This window comes from Mytilus galloprovincialis, chromosome 9 (genome assembly GCF_965363235.1).
Source record: "Mytilus galloprovincialis chromosome 9, xbMytGall1.hap1.1, whole genome shotgun sequence".
In the NCBI taxonomy this organism is placed as follows: Eukaryota; Metazoa; Mollusca; class Bivalvia; order Mytilida; family Mytilidae; genus Mytilus; species Mytilus galloprovincialis.
In genome coordinates this window covers 2,996,536-3,006,392 of record NC_134846.1, presented here as the reverse complement: position 1 = coordinate 3,006,392, position 9,857 = coordinate 2,996,536, and the positions used below count along the sequence as shown (strand labels likewise).

Sequence of the window (9,857 nt, the reverse complement as noted above, 5' to 3'; positions counted from 1 at the left end):
TTCTTTGAACTACATCTGAAACTAGGATAAGGATAATTGCTTTATTCATCCTTACACTAATTTTAAATGTGTTTTTTTTCCATTTAAATTTTACGCCATCATATCGGAAATGTTCATTATGATATGCAGGAAATAACATATTACTTTTAGATAACGCAACGCTACAATTTCTTTCCCGTATCATCTCGTTCTGACCTCATAAATAAGTGTGTAACTAGTTGTATTCTTATTAGATCCTCAATAATGATATATTAAAGCGTTCTATTTATAATTTTAAAGAGTTAACATGAATTACATCCTTATTTGTGTGTCAATTTAAAAGGGAAACATTTGAATATCCGAAAAAGTTATGTATATACATATCACCTAAAAGATGACCCAGTATGGATACTAAAATGCCTTAGGATGCTGTCTTTGAAAATTGTAGCCGTTGGAGATAGGTAATTTGTTACATAATATTTAATTCAGATGCGTATGCTATAATTTTGCCATCGCTTTGTTTTATAACTTTATTTTATGATAGTTGTAAATTTTTAAATGGTATTATATATATGTTAGTTGTATGTCAAGGAAGATTTATTATGTATATATTAATATACCTATTATAAAAAAGTGCCTAGAAAATCAACCTAACGATGTTTGAGTAGATCTGATTCTTTACTTCCTCCTCGAGCGGAGCTGGACCCTGTATTTTTTATTTCTCACTTCTACGACAAAACTGCCTAGCATTGCACAACCTCTCACATTGTTCGGTTGATTTTCTAGGCACTTTATACATATTCTAACGACTGGTATTTCTTAATCACGAGAAATCCGATGGACAAGGTATAATTTACAGTTGTTACTACATAAAGGCAGATATACCTATTATATTATATATATTATGTACATAAAAGGTTTGTTCAGCTCACCTATTATAAATTGTTTCGTATCGTAGTTCTTTTCTTTTCGTTTATGGAAACTATGATAAGTCGTCTGAATTAAATTATTTCCTTTGCCAAAAAACATTTTCATTCATAAAAAGCCTCTGTCTATTTAAATCAATCTTTAATGCATTCAATAATTGCATACTAGACATATGGTCCGAGACCACAATTATTTCGTAGTGCATTTCTTTTAGAACATAAATGAAAATAAAAAAAAAACCAACCTGCGCTTTCTCAAAGAAACTTTTACAGTGTGTTAACTTGTACTACTTTTGGGACAAATTATATCAAAATTATACAAAACTTCATCGTCTCTAACTCCAAATATGGACAATTTTATGTTTAGGGCGTCTTGAAATCTTTTGACAGCTTCCGAAGTGCTAATTTTTCAGCTGGACCAAATCACTACTTTCCTTTAAAATTCTGGACCCAAATTTTTTTACAGTGTAATTTCCCCCCCCCCCCCTACTTGCAATTTGAGGCATTAAACATGGAGAAATAAATTTGGAAGGGGTATAAAAATTATTGGCAAGTAACCCACTGTCAACACTAGGGACTAATCAAGGGACGACAATTGTGGTCTCGGACCATATGTATTATGCATGTGTATATAACATTAGATAAGAAGATGTGATAGGAGTGCAAATGAGACAACTCTCCATCCAAGTCACAGTATTTTAAAAATAAATTCTACTACATTCTAGTTAATTTTATCAAATTGTATGAATAAATAGCTTAGTTTTACTCAATTTTTTTTTTTTTTGCCTACGTCCCGCGACAAATGTTTCGTTTTTTATTTTGCCAAATTCATGTCATGTGACGGCCTTTTTTTATTCATGAACTAGCTGAAATGTTGGCATATAAATTAATTGACCGAAAAAGAAGAAAAAATCAACCTACTTTACCACTCTTTCGAATGGTGGTCCTTTTTGCTGAGCGAAATTATACGCTTTTCACATCCATGCATCCCTGCAAAAGACATGAACTCCAAACAACATAAATAGAATATCGAGATTCATTCATCTTTTACATTAGATAATACTATGCTTGTTGCAGGAATGTTGGTAAAAGGTGTCTACTTAGATCATATGTTGAAGGACAGTTTCCGAATGATGACGTTAAAAATGTGTCGTAAGTATAAACAGTATTGACTATAATAAAATTGAGAATGGAAATGGGGAATGTGTCAAAGAGACAACAACCCGCCCAAATAAAAAACAACAGCAGAGGGTCGCCAACAGGTCTTCAATGTAGCGAGAAATTCCCGCACCCGGAGGCGTCCTTCAGCTGGCCCCTAAACAAATATATACTAGTCCAGTGATAATGAACGCCATACTAATTTCCAAATTGTACACAAGAAACTAAAATTAAAATAATACAAGACTAACAAAGGCCAGAGGCTCCAGACTTCAACTAAACTGACTGAAAGATTATGATTTCATCATATGAACATAAGGCACAATCCTTCCCGTTAGGGGTTTAGTATCATACCATCATAACATATATGAGAAGAATATAAACCCGTGTCATGCCAACAACTGTTTTTAGAATAAATGTGTTTAGTTCCGATGCAAAGACCTTATCAGTGACTCAATATTAACGCCAAAATATGCAATCTTTAATGACTTGACAACAGTATCGTAATTATATCCCTTCTTAATAAGTCTATTCAAAGGTTTTTTAAGTTTCTGAGGTGAATACTGACACCTTTGTGCTTTATAAAGAATATTACCATAAAAAATTGGATGTGAAATACCTGAACGTATTAGAAGTCTGCATGTTGAGCTATATTTACGAATGATGTCTTTATACCGATGATAAAATTTAGTAAATGTTTTGACTAGTTTGTGATATCGAAAACCCTGGTGTAATAATTTTTCAGTAATACATAAATTTCTCTCGTTAAAATCTAAAACATTGTTACATACACGAGCAATCTAATTAAAAACCGATCTCTCATCGCTCTTGTTTCTGATATGTCGCGTGGGAGATCTAACGAAACCGGCTTTGAGGTCACATGTGAGTGAACTAAAAGTTATGAATTTATGAAGATATGCAAATGAGTTGACGACCTATTAATAAGCCAATCAAAAAAGTTTATGAATTATTTTGACTGACGATTTCGTCGTAAATAAAATGAGTTACATCCCTTTGCCTTACGTTAAACTTCCAAGATCGTGGAAGACTCAATTTCATTGGTCGAAAAAGACACACCTACGAGGTCACTCACATGTGACCTCAAAGCGGGTTTCGTTAGATCTCCCACGCGACATATCAGAAACAGGAGCGATGAGAGATCGGTTTTTAATTAGATTGATACACGAGCGAATCGTACAAGTTGAGATATATAAACACCGTAAGATGGTGACAAGGGAACGTCACCATCTAAAAACGGATAATTAACGATAGGAAATGCAAAATCATCCCTTTTATCATAAATTTTAATATTCAGCTTTCCATTAGTGATATAGATATCAAGATCGAGAAAAGGGCAGTGGTCATTGTTAGTATTAGCTTTATTTAAAGTAAGTTCAACAGGATAAATTTCATTAATATACATACTGAAGTCGTCATTATTGAGAGCCAAAATATCATCCAAATATCTAAAAGTATTGTTAAATTTGTTTATCAGATGTTGTTTCGATGGGTCTTTGCTTATTTTTGTCATAAATTGTAACTCATAACAATACAAAAACAGGTCCGCAATAAGTGGTGCACAGTTGTACTTCCTCGACAATGTGTACCTATTACAGTAAGAGGATTTTCTTGTTGACTTCAACTTAAAATTTATCACTACCTTAATATCCCATAAAAATATATCTTATGATCAGAAGTAGATTTTTTTAGTTTAACCTTCATAACGATTCAGTTCCTTGAACCAATGAGTATTCAACTTTTCTTCATGACCTTATTTTTCTATTATGGAGACATTTTTCCAACAAATATGAATAGAATCTAGAATGTGAATGGCTATATAAAGTGTAGTCCATTATCATATACTGCTGATTGTTTGACACCGAATGAATGTGTACGATCAATGTACCCTATGATTGAAGGTATACGATTTGAGTGAACGCTTTGATTTTTAAAAGACTATACAGTATGAGTGTAAAAGAGGGGCAAAAGATACCAGAGGAACAGTCAAACTCATAGATCGCAAATGAACTGACAACGCCATGGATAAAAAAAAAAGACAAACAGACACATAATAGTACACAAGACACAACATAGAAAATTAAAGACTAAGTAACACTAACCCCACCAAAAACTGGAGTTATTTCAGGTGCTACGGAAGAGTAAGCGGAATCTGCTCCTCATGTGGCAACAACGTGTTGCTAATTTTATTACAAACCCTGTAAATAGTCTAATTTGGTAGGTCACATTCGTGAAAAAGAGAAGGGGGTAGTAGTTACGACATAAGGAACATATCCGATATATTCTGTGAAACGGTTATTCCATAACTGTCAACCAACTCGTGATGGCGTCCGTAAAATTTACGAAGGAATGATTTCAACTTCACCATTTGGAATTCTTGGTTGAATAGCTTCCTTGTGAGCTGCAACGTTTTACCCTCTATCAAGGAAAATTTAATCATGATAGGAAATACAAGCCCTGGAATATCGTATCAATTGGGAAATATTAACTCCGTATGCAGGCGCTGTTAGAATGTTGCTACAGAGAAATGGAAAGTTCACAACTGGGAAGCTGAAATCATCTCTTTTGTCATAAAAGGTTTTTTTCAACCGAATATCATTGTCAATTTCTAGATTTAAGCCAAGATATGAGTCTGACTTAAGATGGTACCCAACACTTTCACTTAAATAATTTGGCTCGTTTAAATTTCATAAAATTTTGTCAAAGTAAATTTAACAAAAATAAAAAAAAAAAAAAAAAGATTTTGAACCAACCGTTTTGTCAGAAAAATTACACAAGTTATATAGCAGTTTGACAAACACCAATTTTGATCAATGAGAAGCTTATTATTCCTTTTACAACACAAAGTAATTAAAACATTTACAAGACTTTACAGAGTTATCTCCCTGTAGTGTTAGGTACCACCTTAACTGTATCTTTTGTATCCGTTCTCTTGAGTTCGATGGGATAGATGTGTCACATACTAGTACTCACCAAGTTTTGAATTATTAAGGGAGAGAACATCATCTATATAGTGGAAAGTAAAGTTAAAGGATATCGCTAACTTCTTATCTTTTTTCCTAAGAAGTTTCCTGTATAAAGTCAGCCGTACAATAATAGAGGAACAAGTCGGCAAGAAGAGGGGCACAAATTGTTCCCTTTGGAATGCCGACAGTCTGTTAAAAACACGTCCTCCAAACGTAACAATATGTTGTCACGGCAATCAAGACTTCAAGCATCTTGCTAATGTCAGTTTCAGAGAATTTATTGTTTGAATAATAGTGATTCTTTACAAAGTAGGATTTAATCCCCTCCAAGACAAGATAATTGTATTTACGTTGACCATTCTTTTTTTATGAAATAAAGAAATACCAAATAAGAAATGACTAAAGGCTGTTTACAGAATGAGTACATATGCTATATACAGTATGAGTGTATATTTAAATTGAAGGTTAAACAATATGAGTGTAAGCTATGATTTAAGGTTATACAGTATGAGTGTAAGCTATGATTTAAGGCTATACAATATGAATGTACACTTTGATTTAAGGCTATACAGTATGAATGTACACTTTGATTTAAGGCTATACAGTATGAATGTACACTTTGATTTAAGGCTACACAGTATGAAATGGTTGAAGCTATACAGTATAAGTGTACGCTGTAATGGACTGATATGTAGAATATGAGTGTACGCTATGTTCAATCAAAGGTTATCCACAGTATGAGTGAACGCTAGAATTGAAGACTATAAACTATGAGTGTACGCTATGGTTGAAGGCTTTATACAACATGCATATGAAAGTAAGCTCTCGAATGCTATATACAAAATGATTGTAAGATATGATTTAACTCCAAGAGTATACGCTTACGATTGAAGTATGTGTGGTATCAGTGTACGCATCTGTTTATAAATTACACAGTGCAGTATTTTTATCCATTATTTACCCATATTTGAGAGGGTTTTTTTTATAGTTATAACTCTTAATCGTATAATTTTAGACTGATTAAGATTGATAAAAAGGGGTGTTGCCCTAGATTTAATAGGATTAACATAATTTGAGGTATACCCTGTCGATCTTTCGTTGTGGAAATTGTTGAAATATATACGTTGAAATCGAGAATAGAAATGGGGAATGTTATCTGTTTCCGTTATACATGCTATATAAGAGAGCTGTAAAACGTGGCCTTTTATATCAATCTTCTTTATCTTTATTCAAAATTAGGAAACATCTATTTAGGATAAATATTTTATTATTTAAGAGGAAATAATTAATGTAAATAACGTATTCATTTTCAATGTCCTCCTTATAGTTGGTTATCACTCGATAAAACGATATTTCGAAATGATTTGAAAATTGTAGAAGTATGGGAACGACCATTTATCCAAAACTTTGATAAAACAAAAATAAGTAAAAAATCTTACCATGCAGATGACAAAAAAACTTTATTTTGAATCCAGATTTTTTGCCTACCTTATAGTACTAATTTTGAAGGGAAAAAATGATTTGATTGATAGTGTCAAAAACTAGATAAAATTTTTGCAACAATAACCCTCTCTTGAAGTTAAAGACTTGCTCCTCGTTTTGCTTCCAAGCTTAAAAAATCTTAAACCTATTGTTCATTTGGCTATATACCATATTGAAAACTACTATTTTTGTATTGAATGATGTAAAAATTTGAAAAAAAACTATAGCGATGACAGCAATTTTGACAACCGATACAGTAATTAGCAATGTTATAAGAAGTACCTTTTCGTTAAGTTCGCGTGCTTTATTACTGTTTGTGCAAGTTTTGGGTTCATTGTATTTACATTAAGGTACTTTGTGTTGCGGTTCTGACAGTTGGAAATGCAACACACAAACACTTTGTTTTTTATATAAAATATTTTTAACACGGACGGATTTATATACATTATGTATCTTTTCTTCCAAGGAATGGCTATAAGAAGGACATAGAGTTCCTGGGTAAATCTATACGGCTTGTGTTATGGGACATCAATGTTGACGAAGAGAACGCCAGATTACGTCATTTGACATATCCTCTAACGGTACGGTTTGATGTATATAAGAAGATGTGGTATGAGTGACAATTAGACAACTCTCCATCCAAGTCACAATATGTAAAAGTGAACCATTTTAGGCCAAAGTACGGTCTTCAAAACGGAGCCTTGGCTCACACTTAACAGCAAGCTATAAAGAGCCCGAAAAATTACTAGTGTAAAATCATTCAAATGGAAAAACCAACGGTCTAATCTATATATAAATAAAAACGAGAAACGAGAAAAACTTATGAATCACATCAACAATTCAAATGACAACCACTGAACCTCAAGTTCCGGACTTAATACAGGTGCAAACAAATGCTGCGGGTTTTAACGTTGTAATAGGTTCCAACCTTCACCATTAGCTGAAACAATAGTGTAACATCACAGCATAGAAATTAACTCTATCAAAAGACATATCAACACAAGTGAACATACACTGAACGAATGAAGTATATAAAAGGTTATACATGTACCTATCACTCAAAAACACCCGGGAAAAGACTATTTTAAGCTGGACATATTTGGCGTTTCAAAGAATCACACAGCAAGCTAGTTGCATGCAAGTCTTTTTGACAGACATCACAAATTTAAAATGAAGATTTTCATGGATATAAATATAGAACGAGGTTACGTAACGACAGAGACGGCAACCAACCAAAACATTCAAACATAATACTAGTAATATAATGATTACTGACGATAGAGTATAGGAGAATGTAGTTTCATGCATTTTTTTTTCTCACAAAAACTAATTTGAGTGACATAATAATGTCGTATAACCGTCGATGACTGTAATAGACTATTGTAAATATACCACGTGTCAAGCTCTGCATCACGCTTGGAAATAAAGCAAGTGCAAATAGGTTCTGTACGGAATCACACTAAATAGAAGATAAGACAAAAGCCTCTAACAACATATTTACATATGCCAATTGTTTTGTGGTACTCGAAATTAGGAGATCCGGAAGTATCAATAGTCACCGACAAAAACACTTAAAATGGTTAAGCAAAAACGACGAATAGTCAAACGATTTGACATAAAAATGCTACGACAGAAACCAGTAATTGAACAACTCGATCCTACCAAAAACGAGTATGGTAAAACGTTTCTGCTCCACCAGTGGAACCCTTCGTACTGCGCATGAAAAGTAAACATTTTATGATGAATCGAATTCAATGGTGTTAGATAAATATATGCATACATGTAATAGATAAAATTAAAGTTGCAAAAAGATGTAAATTAAATCCTCCCCATTTCTATCTTTGTATTTATAGGATTTGTTCCTCTTGTGTTTCTCACTTGTTGATCAAAATAGTATGGAAAACATAGAGAAGATTGTAAGTATTTGCTATTTTTTTTTCGTTTTTGTTGAGTTGTGCCCGTATTATAATGAAACTTAGTACTATATAAAAAAAGAAGATGTGGTATAATTGCCAATGAGACAACTGTCCAACTATAGGTCACCGTCCGCCATTAAAAAATGTCTTCTATACAGGTTGAGATAGTATAAATAAGATAGATATTGATAAACTTATTTTATATGAATACCTTAGTCTTCTTAGAATTACAAAATTAGTTTTCATCACACATGTGTATGTCGTCTGCTTTCTAGAAACTTACGATTTTTAAACTGTTGTCTTATTGACATCAATAATAACTCAATTAATGGACAGAATATTTATAAACAGAAACTAATCTTAAAATCCTTTTATTTTTTCAGTGGCATCGTGAAATAACTCGACATTGTCCTCACACACCTTTTATCCTGGTCGGCACAAAAGGTGACCTGCTCGATAGTAACATGTTAAGCAGCCATGGCCGATGTTCTGGGTGTGTTCGAACTAAAGCTGAAGAATTGTGTAAACGAATACACGCTTTTAAATATGTGGAATGTTCTTCATTACTTAGAGATGGTCTTGACAATGTGTTCAGCGTTGGTTTGCATTCTATATGTTCTGCTCAGACACCTAATGGCGATGAAAACGAAGAAGAACAGAAAGAAGTGAAGAACTGTGTTCTAATGTAATTGCAGTATATTTGAACTTATTTTACTTGTACAACGTATAGGCTTACAGGTAACCTACCAAAATTGTTTGAAAAATCAACTTGATTTAGGAATATTTGTTTATATGTACAAATGTAGCTATGCTTACACATTAGTCAATATCGCCCATTTTCATATGTTGTTCTACATACTAAACTAGTCTATACCCTGCATATTATGTAATTTCTCCAGGTCACAGTGGCACCCATAACAACTATGTTTTGTCAATAACTTGGTTTATATCAGGTTAATTAGTGTAAATGTGTATTCATGTGGTTTTTTGTTTAAATGTACTTTAATCATTCTAATCATTTTCTGTGCTTTATTTTGTAATTCATTTGATTGTATAGCTCAAATTTTGGGCACCATGATTGGTTAATAAAATTATCTATCTATATATCTATCAATCCTTATTTTATTGATTTTGTATTTACATTGTGTCATAGATCAAATTTATTCGTTCTGTGTATGATCACTTGTTTTTGTTTTAAAATGTCTTTTGATTGAGTTATGCAATTTTAATTGATATCTCATGTCTTTCTATGTTGTGATGTTACACTCTTGTTTCAAGTTAAGGTGAAGGTTGGTACCTATAAAAATGTTTATCCCCGCTGCATTTGTTTGCACCTGTCCTAAGTCACGAACTTAATGTTCAGTGGTTGTTGTTTGTTTATGTGGTTCATAAGTGCTTCTCGTTTCTCGTTT

The 9,857-nt window shown here is 32.7% G+C and overlaps 1 long non-coding RNA gene across 1 annotated transcript; it reads left to right on the top strand.

Annotated features, from left to right (window-relative positions):
* The first annotated feature begins 213 nt into the window (after positions 1–213).
* LOC143044261 (uncharacterized) lies at positions 214–9,244 on the top strand. The gene is made up of 5 exons (XR_012968611.1): positions 214–440; positions 1,983–2,057; positions 6,996–7,110; positions 8,383–8,445; positions 8,829–9,244. It is a non-coding gene; the product is annotated as an uncharacterized LOC143044261 (long non-coding RNA).
* Positions 9,245–9,857: the final 613 nt, after the last annotated feature.